This window comes from Oncorhynchus mykiss, chromosome 10, assembly GCF_057628025.1.
Source record: "Oncorhynchus mykiss isolate SJ-2025 chromosome 10, ASM5762802v1, whole genome shotgun sequence".
In the NCBI taxonomy this organism is placed as follows: domain Eukaryota; kingdom Metazoa; phylum Chordata; class Actinopteri; order Salmoniformes; family Salmonidae; genus Oncorhynchus; species Oncorhynchus mykiss.
In genome coordinates this window covers 33,364,687-33,383,952 of record NC_143031.1, presented here as the reverse complement: position 1 = coordinate 33,383,952, position 19,266 = coordinate 33,364,687, and the positions used below count along the sequence as shown (strand labels likewise).

The following is a 19,266-nucleotide window of genomic DNA, read 5'->3' as shown; positions in this document are numbered from 1 at the left end:
GACCTCCAGGGGGCCCACATTGATTTTGTTAGTCACTCTCACTCAGGTATCATCAACATGGCATAAGTCATAGCCAAATGTGTAGCATTGTAAGGTGCAGGGAGCTTTAAAACTGAAAAAAAATCTCTCCACCCCATGACAAAATGAGTAGAATTTCAGGAAATTTGCTTTAAAACAGCTCAAATGTATCTCTGCCCCATGCTAAAATAAGTAGAATTGTATTTTTGTGTTATAAAATTGCAACATATTATTTCTTCCCCATGGCAAACTGTGTAGAATTGCAGGAAAAAACATTTACATTTTCATTTTTCTCTCCAAGAGGGGGGCCACTAAAAATTTTTGCCCTCTTGGTGGGGAAGCCCCCCATCCAAATCTCGCTTAGGGCCCCTAAAGGCTAGCACATAATCAATCAATGATAAAATTTGCAGTCCCCCTTCTCTGTCGCACGGGGTCGCGACCCTAATCCATCTGGGGTGTTGAGGGTGATAGGTCAGGGGCTCTGAGATTAGGACAAGCCGTCAAGGTCAGATCTCACTCAGATAGAGAAAAAAATAACCCATCGTCTGTTTTCTTTGTTTTGCTCTGTCTTATGACTTAGTTCCATTTGCTGTGCCTCATAACAACACTTTAGTGTTCATTGTATTCTAGCAAGCGATGACAGACTGTATTTAAATAACCTCAACTTAAATAAAGGTCATTTCATTCATCATCTTATCCTTAAATGTGTAAGATGAGTAAGGTCTGTGGTATTTATTCTACCTTGGTGGTGCAGGAGGACAGTGAATCTCGAAGGCTGTGTATAGCAGGAGCTGGACATAAAGAAGTAGTCAGCCTATGTCAGTATGTCTTTAACTGATGGGATGGTTTTGCTAAAGGTTCTGCTTTGTTAACTGCAGTGCTGTAGTGTGGAGGTTGTATGAAATCTTAAGGGGATAGATAGACATGCTGCTAGAAAGAGAGAAACTAGATAGAATACTTCAGGTTAGGTTTAGCCACTTCACTCCGAAAACCTGTCCAAGCAGAAAATCTCACAAACAGCCCTGCCCTGTGATTTGTGTGTCATTTAGCACTTTTAAGCTGTTATGCTATTCTTTGTCTGGTCTGACTGGTGAAATACAGTGCTGTTGGACTGCTTCGTCTGTCTGTGTGCACACTTCAATGCTTCGGTCACAATATTGTGAAAGTGTCAGTGTTTTTGATTGTGTCTGTGTTCAGTGTTGGTGTCTGTGTCATTCTGTTTGCACTCTGTCTTTCTGTGCCTATATGTTGTGTGTAGGGGGACTGTGACAGTGTCTGTCTCTGGTATGTTATTTGTGTCAGTTTGCTTGTTGTTTATGTTTTGTCTACGACTGTGTCTGTGTTGTGTGTCAACATCTCTGTGTTGCATATGTACACTGAGTTGTGTCAACATGTCTGTGTTGGATATCTACTCTGAGTTGTGTGTCAACATCTCTGTGTTGCATATGTACACTGAGTTGTGTCAACATGTCTGTGTTGGATATGTACTCTGAGTTGTGTGTCAACATGTCTGTGTTGGATATGTACTCTGAGTTGTGTGTCAACATGTCTGTGTTGGATATGTACTCTGAGTTGTGTGTCAGTATGTTTGTGTCTCTAGTGTAACAGCATGAGCCACTACAGGGCGTCCTCCTCCTTGGCCAACCCACCAGGCGGCTGGCTGGTTGCAGTGTGTTCGTGCTCCTTAGGAAAGAGAAGGAATTGATCAGCAGAATGGGTGGAACGTGTGCGTCGGCAGAGGCTGTATGGAGGGAGTGAGAGAGAGGGAGGGCTGTCGCTGCAGACTCCCATTGCCGTAGTGTAGTACCACACTCTAGGCGAGTGAACAGCCACAGACAGGAGTCACAGACAGCCAGATGAGCAGACAGGTAGAGAGACCTGGGGATGGGGAGAAGAGGAGGGGTGATGGGAATAGGAGTTGGCCAGTGTTTTGGGAGACAAAATGTTTTGGCATCACCGTTTTCTCCCGATGGCCCTGTTGTCACCGTGGTGTTAGTCTTGGACCTGCGTGGAAAAAAACAGGATAGATGACAGTGTCACGATGCGGCTGAGATCCTGGAGCCTAAGGCGGAGGTGGGGGGTGATGAGATGGAGCTGATGATGCAAGCGGTGAGGGAGGGGGAGGAGAGGCGTCCCACCTCACTGACCTGCGTCTGGCTCAGCCACCGTGGTCTCAGCGTCTCCCTTTCTGCTTTTCCTTTGCTTTTCTTATGCCTGCTGTTTTTTTTTATCCTTTTCTTCCTCATCCTCCACTCAAAGATGGATGACAAAGGCAGTCGGCACAGAGACGGAGGATTGTGCGAGGCAACAAAGACAGCACTTGCGTTTCCGGGAAGCTTCCGCTTTGCTCTGTGTTCCCCTGAGTGAGGCATCTATCGATCTAATTATTAGTGGGAGGAGTTATGGGGTTATAGTGTACAAATTACATTTGGTTGCAATGTGGTGCGTTGTTAAGATTCATGACAGGGCAGTTTGCTTTCTTTCATGAAAATGATGATTGTGTGTCTCTGATTACCACAGCCTGTGACTACTCTGTGTGTGTCTGAACTCTGTCTGTGATGAGAGGACTGAAGATGACTGAATGTGGCTTCTCTCGCTTGGCACTATGGCGGTGACAACTTATTTCTGTACCTTGCAGAGCTCGCCGCCATGGCAGTGGGTGCAAGGGGGGGGGGGGGGGGGTACGCGTTGCTGTCTGTAGCAGGGAGTGGGGGGGCAGCACTGTGAGAGCTCTGCACGAAACAACTTTATTTCAAAAAAAATTTACGCTGATTAGTATCGGTTTTTACCTGCCACTTCCGCAAAGCGGGTCAGCCAAGAGTGGCGGTGTCGTGTAAAGATATATTTTCTTATTATTTCATCTCTGACTGAGGTTATCCACAGAGTGGGGGGACCAGTCTCTGGTCCCCCCAGTGGTGGAACACCTCAGACTGGGGTTGTCAGGCAGCTCTCCTCCCTGGCGGTGGTGTGGTGGTCAGCAGCGGTTAGTGCATGTAAGGTTTCGGAAGGGTCCTGTGCAGTGGCCAGCACTGGGTCCAGCCATCCCGAGAGGGAGATGTAGACTGATGATCTGCCTGTATGTCGACACTCAGAGGACAAAGAGGCGAGATGGCTGCCTGGCTAGGGGGGCTTTCCTCTGCCAGCACAAAGGCTAGTTAGCACAGAGCACAGCATAGCAGGGAATGCTGGCTCGCCTGTCTATGGCTAGCTCTGGCTTCTGCGCCGCGACACGGGAAATGAAGGTCTGACCATCTCCAGCAAGCTCTATTCCTCTTTTTTGCCCTCTTCGTTTTCTCTCATGTCATTCATCTTTGTCTCTGCCATTATTTTCTTGTTGTGCTGTGGTGTTACTGTTTACTGTGTTTGTGGCGTGTATTCTGGTAGGTCTATGTCTATGCCCATCTTTGTGTGCTGAGCCATCAGCTCATCTCTAACTCCAGCTCTCTGAAACGAAGGGATAACTAATCTGCAGTGAAGGACGGGAAAAGGGGGAAATGTTTTCTCCTGCTTCGTCCATAGAGGACGACTGTTGTTTGACAGCCAGTCGGCACATTACCCAAGCGGTCAGACCGGACACTGGGCAGACAGACACGCGGAGGTGGTTTTGGGTCAGGATGGAGAGGGAGGCACCTAGGGGTGGTGGTAGTGAGAGATAGAGTACGACCGAGAGGGGTGCCATGCTACTCACCCCCACGTCCGGCCGACTGGTTGACTGACTGAATGTGTGCGGCTCCTCAGTGCCGGGACCCTGTTGTACTTCTCCTGCTCCCTGAGACCCTAACTTGTGAGCTCTCTCGATGAAAAATCACGGGTTAGGCTCTTGGGACGCGGGCGGAGGGCACAAGCGACTACAGTGGCAAACCCAATGTGCCTGCCAAGGGTGGAGTCGGGACGGAACAGCTGCTGACATCAATGTTACACGCATCAGGATGTATGGGGAAAGGGAGGAATGGGAAGACAGGGAGAGATAGAGGGGATGAGGAAGGGGGACCGAAAGAGAGCATTGTTGGTAGTGGTATGAAAACGTGTAGTTGTTTTTTGATGGGCTTTACTATCGAGTTATCCCTCACTCAATGTATGATCATCCATACATTGCAAAAAATAGAGGTAGATATTATACTATGCATACCTGTGTGGCTTAGCAAATGTAAAGACAATGGTTGATAACAAAGGTGTGTTTTGTCCATAGCGTCGAGGAATCATCAAGGCCAACATATGTCACCACAGTAATGTAATTCAACACAATGCCCGTCGGTCGATCCATTCTATCACGGTACTCGGCCAAGATGTCGCATTGAACTGGTTTTCTCCATCTTGCTTGTGTGAATAACAGTCAAACTGCTATGGACAAACATGTACCTCCATGAAGCGCGTGTTTGGGATTTGCTTTTCCATGTATGTTTCCATATGAAATTGTTGGCGTAAACGTAAGATCCAAAGTTTCTTCAAGCCACCACACCCCATACTCGACTAGCAAACCAACTAGATGGCATGACAAAGTCAATATTTTTTGATCAGCATCAAATCAGATACACATTGCATCTACAGTACCTACTTTATTAATTCACACCAATGTTGCTTGGGCCAGTTTGAAACTTGGTATTTTACTGTTACACTACCCTGCTTCAAATATGGTGGCATCATACAGCAGGCACACATATCAAGTCATTCAATACAGCAGGCACACATATCAAGTCATTCAATACAGCAGGCACACCTCATATCAAATCATTCAATACAGCAGGCACACATATCAAGTCATTCAATACAGCAGGCACACCTCATATCAAATCATTCAATACAGCAGGCACACCTCATATCAAATCATTCAATACTGCAGGCACACATATCAAGTCATTCAATACAGCAGGCACACCTCATATCAAATCATTCAATACAGCAGGGCACACCTCATATCAAATCATTCAATACAGCAGGCACACCTCATATCAAATCATTCAATACAGCAGGCACACCTCATATCAAATCATTCAATACAGCAGGCACACCTCATATCAAATCATTCAATACAGCAGGCACACCTCATATCAAATCATTCAATACAGCAGGCACACCTCATATCAAATCATTCAATACAGCAGGCACACCTCATATCAAATCATTCAATACAGCAGGCACACCTCATATCAAATCATTCAATACAGCAGGCACACATATCAAGTCATTCAATACAGCAGGCACACCTCATATCAAATCATTCAATACAGCAGGCACACATATCAAGTCATTCAATACAGCAGGCACACCTCATATCAAATCATTCAATACAGCAGGCACACCTCATATCAAATCATTCAATACAGCAGGCACACATATCAAGTAATTCAATACAGCAGGCACACCTCATATCAAATCATTCAATACAGCAGGCACACCTCATATCAAATCATTCAATACAGCAGGCACACCTCATATCAAATCATTCAATACAGCAGGCACACCTCATATCAAATCATTCAATACAGCAGGCACACATATCAAGTCATTCAATACAGCAGGCACACCTCATATCAAATCATTCAATACAGCAGGCACACATATCAAGTCATTAAATACAGCAGGCACACCTCATATCAAATCATTCAATACAGCAGGCACACCTCATATCAAATCATTCAATACAGCAGGCACACATATCAAGTAATTCAATACAGCAGGCACACCTCATATCAAATCATTCAATACAGCAGGCACACCTCATATCAAATCATTCAATACAGCAGGCACACCTCATATCAAATCATTCAATACAGCAGGCACACCTCCTATCAAATCATTCAATACAGCAGGCACACCTCATATCAAATCATTCAATACTGCAGGCACACCTCATATCAAATCATTCAATACTGCAGGCACACCTCATATCAAATCATTCAATACTGCAGGCACACCTCCTATCAAATCATTCAATACTGCAGGCACACATCATATCATTCAATAGTCAATCATTTCTCAATATTTTTACTCCATTTTATTGATTTAATCTCATTCATGGATACTTATGAATATTACATTTTCCCAGAAAAATGCCAAACTTTCATTTGATCAGTTAAGCAGTGATAGCACTAAATGCACTTAAGCATTAATTCCGTATTTTAATAAGTGTGTGTGTGTGTGTGTGTGTGTGTGTGTGTGTGTGTGTATATATATATATATATATATCTTAAAGTTAATATTTCAATTATGTATGAAGGAATCTGAAAGCATACTTTAATTTCAGCATCCCTATAACTGCTTTATGATTTAAATCTAAATGGATGCAAAAAATTCCCCTGAGACACAATTATATTTTAATGACCTCAACCCAGCAAATCTGAAGTTAGGAATAACAATTACTCTTCTATTGCAAACATTTGTTTTCATTAATTACTCTACTGTATTTGCACTGTAAATGATACACTATATGGAATTATAGTACATATTTGTTCGGCACAGAAACATTTTTTACCATATGGTTTTCCAAATTGGTTATATTTATTTACATACATTTTACATAGAGATCTACAAGATGTGTGGAAACTAGGTGATGTTCAAGCAGTTTAATATGAGGTGCTTAAATATTTGTCATGTTTCAAACATGTGTAAATACTTCTTAAAAACCTTATATAATCTCAAATTATCGACTTCAATATAATAAAGTCCAGGCCCCAAATTTCTCTGAAATCCATCTTAATTCAGGGAGACTGAGAAGAATTCAGATAGGATGTAAAATGGGAACACATGATTTGTTGTTATACAAAATCAATCTACAAACCCATACAAATTCACCATGATCTGACTGTTAGAAATTCACCATCACAGCCTCATTTTTAAACGTTCTGCTTTTCCCAAGGCAGCTAGCTTTTTTGTAAAAAAACGAATTTCTGCTCAATGACCCACATTAGAAATGCAGTTTCAAAACAATAGATTTTCTCTCTATGCCCCCCCCCCCCCCCCCCCCGCCCCCTCTCTGTCTTTCTCTTTTCTCTCTCTCTCTTACTAATTATGTTTTTTCCTATCTATTCCCCATTTGGTGTTCATAGTGAACAATGCCGATGCCAACTAATCAGTCTGTGTCTGTGCCACAGAGCCCCCAGCACTAGCTGAAAGAGTGAGTGCCATGCCCCAATGAATACCAAGCAGCCAGGCACGGTGCGGCGAGCTCCTAGCAGTCAGACACGGCGCAGCGAGTGTAGAGCTGGTGCCCACAAAACAGCCAGACAGTTTTATTAGGACGTGTCTAACACGCAGCAAAGTCTGGCAGTCAGGGAGGCAGCTAGCGCTCGCAGGAAGCCCACTGATAAAATGGTCAATGCATCAATGCATTTCGCTACACTCGCAATAACATCTGCTAACCATGTGTATGTGACCAATAAAATTTGATTTGATTTGATGCTGTGCTAGACTGCTAGCTCCCCTAAAACGAACAAAGCAGGCTGGCTGCTCTGCTCAGCCCATATCGTCATCTGAAGGAAGCAATAAATATTACATTCACATCATCTCAGCAACCCTCGGGGCTTTAGCCTCTAACACTGTTCAATACGGAATAGCCTAGACAAACTATTTTACAATGAGAAACGGGTCCAAATTATATGGATTTATTTTGCATTGAAATGCAGTAAAGTAGCCTACGTGGCTGAGTCTGAAGGGAAAATACTACAATATGGAGAGAATCCCGAAATAATGTAAAAGAGAATTCTGGATATTACTTTTGTGAATTATAACTTTGGTTCTCTTCTTCCTGTGTTGAGTGGATTCTACAACATGAGAGGAGGAATAGACAGACACATTGCAATAAATGAATAGCTCAAACATGTCAAGTTTCGGAGATGTAGTGTAAAATCCATGTAAATTGAGAGGCAATTCACAATTCAAACAATTAACTCTCCCTCCCTCTTCTAAAGGGTGTGTTGATATGGTAAAGGTTGATGAACTCTGATAGAAAACTGTTTGTATAGTCTGCAGAAAGAAAATGAACAAAGATAACAAGACATTGAAAATAAGCAAGGAAAAACAGTGCCTACCAATAAAAAAACAAAGACTAATCTTGTGGAACATTATTTGTATTATTACACATCGAATCATCCAATTGTTTTCTCATATTTATTTCAATAATTTATGCCAATATCCTAATTCATTAATTTCAAACAAAGACCGACAAGGTGCAGTAGGACAGATGCTATTACTATGATCTGCCTCTTGTCTGAAGCTGGTTTTGACTTTATATCATGAGATTATATCTTGAACCACTGTGGAGGTGGGTCCTCAGGTTAAAGACATAGTAAGAGATAAACATACTGTCTTGTCATTTCCCCCATTGATCATCAGCAACAGTAGTTCTATATTTCATTATTACGTCATGTATCAAAATCCCCTCTTGCCATTTTGCCATATAGAGTAATTAAACCATATTACATTTTGGCTATATGGATTGGAATTGGATGTATTAGAAGAAAAATATTTGTGCATTCAGTGTGACATTTTATACAGCATTCAGACTCTGTGGCTCAGAAACATTTTTGCTTGATTGATACTGCAACCAGCCGTGGATTAACCCAGGCTCCAGATGATTCTAGATTAAAGTCCATTCGCCAACGGACCCGGGGTGTGTAAAGATTGCATTCAATTCTAAAGAGGTGTGTGTGCGTGCATCCGCACGCCCGCCAGATGGTCCGGACCATCGTTTAATGGGGGTGGTTGAAATTGACAAAATCATAAAAATATATGCAATGCCTTGAGAAAGTATTCACACCCCTTGACTTATTCCACATTTTGTTGTGTTACAGCCTGAATTCAACATTTATGAAATAAACTACACACAATTCCCCAAAATTACAAAGTGAAAACGTGTTTTTAGAAATGTTTGCCTTATTTATTGAAAATGAAATGGTTCACACCATTGAGTCAATAGATGTTAGAGCCACCTTTGGCGGCGATTACAGCTGTGTCTTTCTGGGTACGTCTCTAAGAGCTTTGCAAACATGGATTGTACAATATTTCTTTATTATTTTCAAAATTCTTCAAGCCTTGTCAAATTGGTTGTTGATCATTGCTAGACAACCATTTTCAAGTTTTGCTATATATTTTCAAAGCAGATTTATGTCAAAACTGTAACTCGGCCACTCAGGAACATTCACTATCTTCTTGGCAAGCAACTCCAATGTAGATTTTGCCTTGTGTTTTAGGTTATTGTCCTGCTGAAAGGGGAATTCACCTCCCAGTGTCTGGTGGAAAGCAGACTGAACCAGATTTTCCTCTAGGATTTTGCCTGTGCTTAGCTCCATTCTGTTTATTTTTTATCCTGAAAAACTCCCCAGTCCTTAATGACTACAAGCATACCCATAACATGATGCAGCCACAACTATGCTTGACAATATGGAGAGGGGTACTCAGTAGTGTGTTGTATTGGATTTGCCCCAAACATAACACTTTGTATTCACAACAAAAAGTTAATTTCTTTGCCACATTTTTTGCAGCATTACTTTAGTGCCTTGTTGCAAACAGGATGCATGTTGTGGAATATTTTTTATTCTCTACAGGCTTCCTTCTTTTCACTCAGTTAGATTAGTATTGTAGAGTAACTACAAAGTTATTGATCCATCCTCAGTTTTCTCCTATCACAGCCATTCAACTCTGTTTTAAAGTCACAATTGTCATGGTGAAATTCTTGAATGATTTCCTTCCTCTCTGGAAACTGAGTTAGGATGGACTCCTGTATCTTTGTAGTGACTGGATGTATTGATACATCAGCCAAAGGGTAATTAATAACTTCACCATGCACAAAGGGATATTCAATGTTTTTTTACCTATCTACCTATAGGTGACCTTTTTTGCGAGGCATTGGAAAACCTCCCTAGTCTTTGTGGTTGAATCTGTGTTTGAAATTCACTGCTCAACTGAGGGACCTTACAGATAATTGCATGTGTTGGGTACAGAGATGTTAAACAAAAATCATGTTCAACACTTATTGCACACAGAGTGAGTTCATGCAACTTGTTAAACACATTCTTTACTCCTGAACTTATTTAAGATTACCATAAAAAAGGGGTTGAATACTTATTGACTCAACACATTTCAGCTTTTATTTTTCTATGAATTTGTAAAAAAAAAAATTTAAAAAATAAAAACATAATTCCACTTTGACATTATGGGGTATTGTGTGTCTGCCAGTGTCCAAAAATATAAATGTATCCATTTTAAATCCAGGCTGTAAGACAAAATGTGGGGGAAAAGTCAAGGGGTGTGAATACTTTCTGAAGGCACTGTTTTTTTTATGACTTTTGCGCTCTTTATCTGTTTTCCTAATGATCTATTTTGATGCATTTGGCTGACCAGTGGGCAACGGCCAGCCCGGTTTTCTGATTGGCTCAGTTGAGGTGGCGCAAATTCACATTCAAAGTCAAACGCTCATCATTAATGAGTGAGACCCACTCTGACTCTGTCAGAGAAAGACACACTGACACAGATCATGCCTACTACTGAGATGGTTTGAGATGAGTTGGACCGCAGAGTGAAGGAATAGCAGCCAACAAGTGCTCAGCTTATGTTTGTGTGGGTTTTGATGTCATCACTATTATTCTACAATGTAGAAAATAGTAAAAATAAAGAAAAACCTTTGAATGACTAGGTGTGTCCAAACTTTTGACTGGTACTGAATACATTTAATTTGATTTATTATTTCTACTAATTCTCAAAAAAAAAAATCTCTGCGTTGTTGGGAAAGGCCCTTAAGTAAGCATTTCACTTAGTCTGCAGCGTTTTGTTTATGAAATGACAAATACATTTGTTGAGATTTTCAAATTGCATAGGCAGGACTTTCCAGCCTTCAGTGGCTATCTCCCGCTTATTATATTCGCTGAAAGGCCTGTCACTTCTTGATGTAAATGTATTCGCAGCCACTTAAACTTGTCCCGGCATCATTCTTTGAAAAAACACAGAAGGTTGTATTTTGAATTCAATAGAAGAAAACAGAGGGCGAGAGAGACTGCCAGTCCCTTAACTTAAGTTCCTTAACTTCGATCTAAGTAGCATAATAAAAAAATCCCCATCAAACCTCGTTAATTTAAGCTAGGGATATCAGGGCTGCGTCTCAATCCACCGCATTCGTTTATGTCAGCTTTCCGCATCTGCGGTGGAAGGTGGCCGAGCTACAGTTGTATTTGTCAGACCTCGAGACGTCCCGAAAATCGGTATTTTCACGAAAATGTCTGTAGCATCCGAATGGTTAAGCCTACAAACTATTATGACCACTCTATGGAACACGATGGTGTTCTCCGTTTTCCTGTACGACCCCCACAAGTGTCAGGTAACTCGTCTGAAGGAAACCCATACAAACAAATTGAAATATGGAGGTAGTTTTGTGTAATCTAAAATAAGGGGTTAAATATGTCCCCCCCCCAAAAAAATTATATATATATATATATATACGGCATATCCTAGATATAGGACAGACACTTCAAAACCTTATTCCTTATTATTTATTTTTTGACTGTCTTTTTTTCAATTTATGAATGTGTTATTCAGTGTGTTTCTATGGGCTAAGGCCAAATTCAATATTTAATCAAATAATATTTTTTATTTATTATTTTTTATAGCTAAAGGGGTCCTAAATTCTAAATCAAATAGCTAGATGATACATGGTATGACCATCTTAAAACAATTCCGTATGTTAGCTTTGTACTTTATAAATGTTTTGAGTGACCAGTGTAATTTCTCACAAAAATATGAGCCATTGGACATTCCTGATGCACCTGGTAAAAAGAACAAGCACACAACATAAGATGTTTCTGGAACTATATATACATGTGATTAATAAATGGTGAGCAAATGGTTTGTAAATGCCTTAGAAATACCTTATAAATGAGTTTATTATGGACACTTAAAACAGAGTGTTAACCTAGGATGTTGCTGGGCCCAGCACAGGCAGTGTGGTCCCCGGGTCTTCTGGTCCCAGTGATGCTCGTCTTAGAACATTGTATTTGTCTTAAACATGAGCTGGTTAAAAAAGGAGGAACATGTTTCATGGGTCACTGGTAAAGTAAAAGTAAAAGTTGAGATGCTGTACTATAGTTAGCTATGTTATGTGTCAGTAGCATTACTGCCTTTGTGTGTAAGTCACGGTGATGTGGGCTGGTGTGGCTGAAATGCCAGGGCAGATTTTTTGTCCAAGTCCATGTGTGTGTGTGTGTGTGTGTGTGTGTGATGCTCAGCGCTTCCCATTTGTGTGTGATAAAATGTAATAAGGGCAGATTAAAGGCCGGCTCGCACATTTCAAATGGACAGAGTTGACACAGAAATTTGATGGATTTAAAGGGATTTTTTTGTTTTGTTTTCTACCATTGGTTGTCAGGCATTGTTGTGCCTTGTGCGTTGCAGCTCAGCAGATCTCTTATCTCAGGTAGATGGGGGAGCAGCAGGTGTGTGAGAGATCGTGGGGGGGGGGGGGGGGGGGGGGGCTGACTATGTCTGTGTTTCCAGACACTGCGGCAGGAGGCCAGACATTCACCTGAAAACACACAAATGACAACTTTCGTTCACCGAAAAAGCCATCCAAATTCAAATGTAATTTTATATTTTAATCTACTTTAGGGGAATGTAGTGCTTTAGACCAGGGCTTCCCAACCCTCTCCTGCCTCCCAGACATTTTGGTTTTAACACTCCTGCCTCCTTCACATTTTGGTTTTAACACTTAACTGGCACAACGTGATTCAATTATTCAACTAATCATTAATCCTTTGACTAATTGAATCAGGTGTGCCAGTTTTGGGTAAAAAAAAAATAAGGAGATGGTTCGGAAACCCTGATTTAGACAATATACGTGCAGCACTTTACACCAGTGTTTCCCATACTCACACCTCGGACCTCCAAGAGGTGCACATATTGGGGTTTTCCCTAGCACAACACAGATTATTCAAATAACTCATTAACAAGCTTTGGTTATTTGAATCAGCTGTGTAGTGCTGGGGCAAAAAACTAAATGTGCACCCCGGGGGGGGGGGGGGGGGGGGGGGGACCAGGACCGAGTTTAGGAAACTCTGCTTTAGACAATACAACCATGGCACCAAAATATACAGGGCCAAGTTTTCCCTTTTATGCTCAGGGCAGCAATGCCCAGGGATACACTTCACTGCAGTAAGTTGAACAGTGGAAAGACAGTATCTATCTCTTCCTGACCTGAGACATCGTTTCAACCATAGGTATGGGGATGGAGTATAGAGACACTGATGTCTGGACAGTGCATGACCATTAGCATGTCCACTGGTATGAACTTTGTGTGTGCCTAAGTATGTGTGTGTGTTTGTATGTGTACTGCATGTGTGAGTGCATGTCTATGTGCGTGTCATGTGCATTCTATCTGTGTACGTGCCTTCTAACGGCCCATGATGGTGTTCTAGCTGAGTACTACTCCCTCTTCCACCCCCTCTCCATTCCCCCATTCCTCCCTCCCTCCTCCCCACATCCACGGTTACCTCCCGTCTCACTCTGATCTGCAAATCACTTATTCGTAGTCGTTGCCACGGAAACGTGGTATCTTGCTGCCAGCTTGCTGGAGTTATTGAACCGCAACTGCCTGGGATAATTAGGATCTGTCTTGCAGGTTGGGTTTCAACTGGCTGGGACTTGAATGTGACCTACAGCTGGCCTGGCTGTGTCGCCACAGGCAAATGCTTTTAACCCATTGGTTGGTTGGCCAACAGCTACTTGGACCAATTAATGAATGTATCTTTTACCTGGCAAGGACATGCCCAGTCAGAGACTGTAGACCTAGTCACAGAGACTGCACACAGACCTGCACAAACACATTTACACACACACTCAAATACTGCATACTGGCTCCCTTGTGTCACTGCTGAAAGCGATCATGACAGAGGAAATTCTTTGTGTGTCCTCGAGTGCACTGCACTGCCCAACCAATGCATAGGTGGTCACATGGACCCAATCTGTGTAGTCATATTTCACACTGAGTGGTTATGATGTGAATTACTATGCCTGGATGTTGTGACTCATATGCATTCCCAGAATGGTCCTGTAATGTTTCTCCTCTAATCATTGTTAACATGATTAACATCCTTTTTCCCTTGTAATTTTTATGCTCTCACTAATTACCCCCCCCCCCCCCCCCCCCCTTCTCTCTATGTGTCTGCTCACTCACAGGTAAGACCAAATCACAGTCACTGTAACACTGGGGTCTGCCATTTGCCATCTCCAAATCTGTTACATTTGGAGAAATGAATCTCTGTGTTTTCATTTAAGTTTTTCCTGTTTTGGTACACATGGCGTATTGGCTCGCCATGAGTCAGTAGAAATGTCAGGCGTGCTGGCTGCTTCTCTAACTGACAGACAGATAGCCTGGAGCTGGGTAATTAGCCAGAGTCGTTTGGGGCTAGCTGGTAGCACTGCTCTGCAGATCTAGATTCCCACTGTGCAGAGGGAGACACCATACAACCTTTCAATCTGTCCTGTCCCACTGTAGTCACTTAAAACACTGGTGTATGTCCCTCCCCCTTTTTGTCTCTCTCCCTCTTACTATTTTTTCTTGTTTCTCTTTTTCCATCTGCCTCTATTTCCCTCTCACTCTCTTTTTCTCTCTCTGCCTCCCTCTCTATTTCCCCAGACCGAAGAGGAGGAGGAGGTAGCGGAGGTGTAGGGGAGGGGGTGGCAGAAGGGAGGCTGTTCCTCAGACGGCGCAGAGCGCTCTCTTCTCGTCTCCCCTCATCATTGGTATGCAGTGACTGTTCCCCAGGCGACAGGGCCAATGGGTTGGGGCTAAACTGACTGCAGGAGAGTTAGGTCTACAAAGTAAATGAGAGGAGAGCAAGACAGCAGGTAAGGGTAATGAGAACAGGCAGAGAGAGGGAGGGAGGAGGACAAGAGAAAGGCGGAAGGGAAGCTAGATGTCCCAAGGGGCTTTGGGGGTGAGGCACCGCCTGACCCCTCACACTCCGTACACTGTCCAGGCCCACACACATACACACACACATATTAATGCTTAAACTCCCGACCAGATACATTATGTTCAAGTGCACATCATGTATCCAAAAAACAATAACATATCAGTCAGGCTAATGTTTTTTTTTTGCAAGAGCTTTTATGACTATATAGTGATAATGTAATGTTTCTTGAGATGCGTGCATATGATTTCCTCAAATATTTGTATTTTATGTTATTCCATAAAACATAAATCTTTAAAAAATATATTTGAATATAGTTGTAAAGAAAGCAAATGATGGAATGCAAATAGTGTAAAATGTCATTACAAATAAATAAAAAAGTGTGAAAATAAACTGATGAATATTACACGTCTGTCTTATTTCTAGGGATCCCTACAGCCTACAGGATAAGTTAAACCCAGGTGATATATAAGAAACCCCACATAGTGTTATAACAATTTGATTTCCACTTCTCTAGTCAAGTTTTTATTCCCTGCTCATGTATTGGTTGAGTAGGCATTGGTTGGTGGAGGTGAATTAGCAACAAATACCCTAGGTTCACTGTGTGTGTGTGTGTGTGTATATGTATGTATGTATGTATGTATGTATATATATATATATATATATATCATAGCCAGACTGTGCTTGGGAGCACTGGGGCCACACTGCATATATCATCCATCATTGGCCCAGGGGCTGCTGGTAAGGCAGCAGACAGCTCCTCGGCATTGACGACGGGAGCTGCATCCTAATTCTCCAACTCGGATCGCTCGGAACACTCACTCTCTACGCTCCTCCCCCGCCACCCAGGACGGAAAATCGTTAACCCTGCAATCTGGGAACAAAGCACAGAGCTTAGCCAGTCCAACAGAGCCTGCTGCTAGCGTCATCTCTATTACTCCTCATATTTAACAATGTCTTACAGATCACACACTCAATGAGAATTGTGTTGTTACTGAGGTGAAAGATAAGAATTTTAATGACCATGAAGCCATGGTCATAAACGTTCTTTAGATGGATTATTATTATACTGTATTGCATAAGTCATAAACTTCCAATTGTTAATAACATGCATATAGCCCAGATGTTCAAAGATACTCATAAGACGCTATTCAGCAATGTAGGGCCCTCTTTATACAAAGTTGTACAGTTAATTTGCCTTGGTATAGTATTCCTATACATGCAAGACAAGGGCCTTCTATGTATTACAAGACAAAAAAGGCAAACCTATGTTTACATTTATAGGCTACACACTTCAATGTGTCATGAACATGTCACATCGTGAGGTAACCAATTAATCAAATCATTCATGAATAACATGAAATCTCAAAATGTATCCTACTGTAGAAGTTCTGAAGCAGTTTGTTATAATTCATCTACCTCAAAGTATGCATGTAACATTAATGACATTATGCAGTTCTTGTTCTTCAGGCTGTTAATACATTTTTATGAATAATTGTTTAATTTCTTTGATAAACAATTTCCATTTGAATTCTTCTCTCTGGCTCTCCACTGAGGATGGTGGACTCTTTAATTCCTTTGCTCGTGGTGGGTGAGAGAGAGTTAACAGAGCACTTCTGCAGTCTGTTTTTCTATCCCTGGAAAATCAGTTGAACCACAGCTCTGAAATGTTGTTCTGAACTCAAAAGACCCTCCTGAACTAGCAGGCTGGGGAATAAAATCCTGCTCCACACAAAGGCCACTTTGATTTCTGATGAGTAAAACAAACACCCTGCTTGTACATGTTATCAGAATCTGCTGACTGTTCTCTTATAGTTTTGCCCCCAAGGGATCTCACATAAAAAACAAGACATCAACAGCATATGGCCAAACACAAGCTTCTCACTGTTAGGAAAGTGGGATGCCTAGCCAGTTGTACAACTGAATGCCTTCTACTGAAATGTGTCTTCCGCATTTAACCCAACCCCTCTGAATCAGAGAGGTGCGGGGGGCTTACAGATTACACTTGAAAAATACATTTAACCCAACCCCTCTGAATCAGAGAGGTGCGGGGGGCTTACAGATTACACTTGAAAAATACATTTTACTCAACCAAAGCAAACAACTGTCAGAGGGATAAGTGTGTGCTCACAAGCAAACACATTCAAAGTACATTAACAGTACCAACACCTGGTCTATTCATAGACTTCAACTGCAATGTTGTATGAACATTTTACCTTTGACTTTGCATATCATCATTCAATGGAGTTCATGTTGACAATTCATGTTGAAACTATATTTTAAACCCCCAGGACTACTGCACCCCACATATTTGGTCCCTGGGATCATCAACTAAAGACGATTACTCTTTAAAGAGCTATAAACACACACCATTGGAGAAATAGGCATTTATCAAACAAAGACCTTCATGTGCCTCATTTGCACCAAAGCCATAGACACAGAGCCTTTAGATTCATTGTTATTTTGCAGAAGAAAATAAACTGCAACTCAGCTCACATAACAATGATGGTGGACAAGGCTTGCCGCGCACCACAGCCAGGCTTGTATGTGTGTGACTGCATTTGATGTGCTCTTGCCATGCGCTGTGAGCAGCAGCTTGTAGGAGCAGAATAGTTGGATATACAGATGTCTCCGTCCTTCACAGGCTCACAAGGCCTACTGTACACCCAGTCTGTGCTACTGGAGACAGGACACAACAGCAGTACTGTACACACATGCTGTAGGGTTCCGAGCAGATACTTACTATAGGCTATAGCAGTGTTTTGTTACACCAAGCGCTTGTGCTGGAGAGACTGGATGTAGATTGATATATATGACCATGCATTGAAGTGCTTTTTAGCGATGCCTTGACACATCATGGTTCATGTTCTGAACAAAAGGCCGAAGCCAAATTCCCTAAAAGACAACCTATGGTGATAGTTGCATTAATGGATAAGGGGCTATAAATGGCAGGGAAATGGGTTAGTGGACAAAGGGTTAATTCACTGTTGAAAATATATCAGGCTAATAACTTCGGAAATGAGAAAGTTGGGATCTTCCAAATTTGTAGTGATCAATACAATAGGGTTTTGGTGCAGTGCGCTATGTAGAATGTTCCCTCTTAAAAAGAGCTCTGGCGCCATCTTCTACAAGTTAAGTACACTGCACTCTGTTTTGACCAACTCTTGGCATTTGAATACCACACAATGGACACAATTACCTGATCAATGTTATTTTTTTTAATCTTTTTTTTTTACAAATTGTATATAACCCCAAATATATAAGACGAGCATTCATTAATTTAACCTTTATTTATACAGGCTAATCTCATTGAGAATTATATGCCTACAGTGTTAGGAAAGGGCAGTTTGGATTATTTTGTTTAGACATTGTACAATTCTTTTACAAGAGTTTTTCTATTTCATGATACATTTATGTCACAGATAGAGGATCTTAGGTCTTCGCACCTGTGCCATTATGGAGTCTGTGACAGTAGTACATTTTCTTCTTAGTTTGTGTTTTAAAAAAAGCATAATATTCAAGTCAAGTCATATTGGTGATGTACCTCCAACTGCAGTGCTGGAGTCCTGAAATAAATAGATGTTTATTTATTGTGGCCACTAGATGGCAGTGATCTAGCTTAAAGCCATTTACTAACCGTAGGCAACCAAGTTTGAATGAGACAATGCTCTGATAATAAGCTGATCGCTCCCAACCCATCCCAACCCAGTTGACTACTTTAAAATGGTGGAAGCCCTCAATGTCAATGCTAAAATGGCTTATATCCACCTACAGTCCTCTATCTAACTCTATAGTTTATGCACATCTCTACCATGAAATCTGCTATTTTGTTATTTACCTGGTAACTAATTATATAATTATATCTGATTGGCCAGCACTTTAATTGTATGGTACATTTCCCGACTACTTCGTGGATTAACCCTGCATTCATAACCAAGTTGGAATGTGGTATTTACCACATATGTTTGTAAAAAATTCACTTGAACGCCCCTCGAACTGTTAATTACTGGTGGGGAAACTCGTCTATCATCCCTGGGCTCCGAATTCTCCCACACGGTGACCTCTGATAAAACATTTATACAAAGCAATCTATTAATATGTTTATTGAACACTATAATTTGTTTGCGAGCATGATTGCAATAGTTTTAGTTTATGGTTGATTGAGCTTGTTTGGCAATAGCAATTCAACGTTTCTCAAAAGCATGTGTATACTACTTCACAACTGGAAATTATACCTTTCCACATGGATATCAATGCAGCATAATTTAAAGAAAACGCAATCAAATACCTTATTTACATAAGTATTCAGACCCTTTGCTAAATATTCAGACCCTTTGCTATTGAGCTCAGGTGC

At 41.5% G+C, this 19,266-nt stretch overlaps 1 long non-coding RNA gene across 1 annotated transcript in view; it reads left to right on the top strand.

Annotated features, from left to right (window-relative positions):
* Positions 1–15,305, top strand: part of LOC110533673 (uncharacterized) — a 31,330-nt gene extending 16,025 nt beyond the window's left edge. The window contains exon 3 of the long non-coding RNA XR_016483657.1: positions 14,636–15,305. This is a non-coding gene — a long non-coding RNA (uncharacterized LOC110533673). The remainder of the gene's footprint in view (positions 1–14,635) is intronic.
* Positions 15,306–19,266: the final 3,961 nt, after the last annotated feature.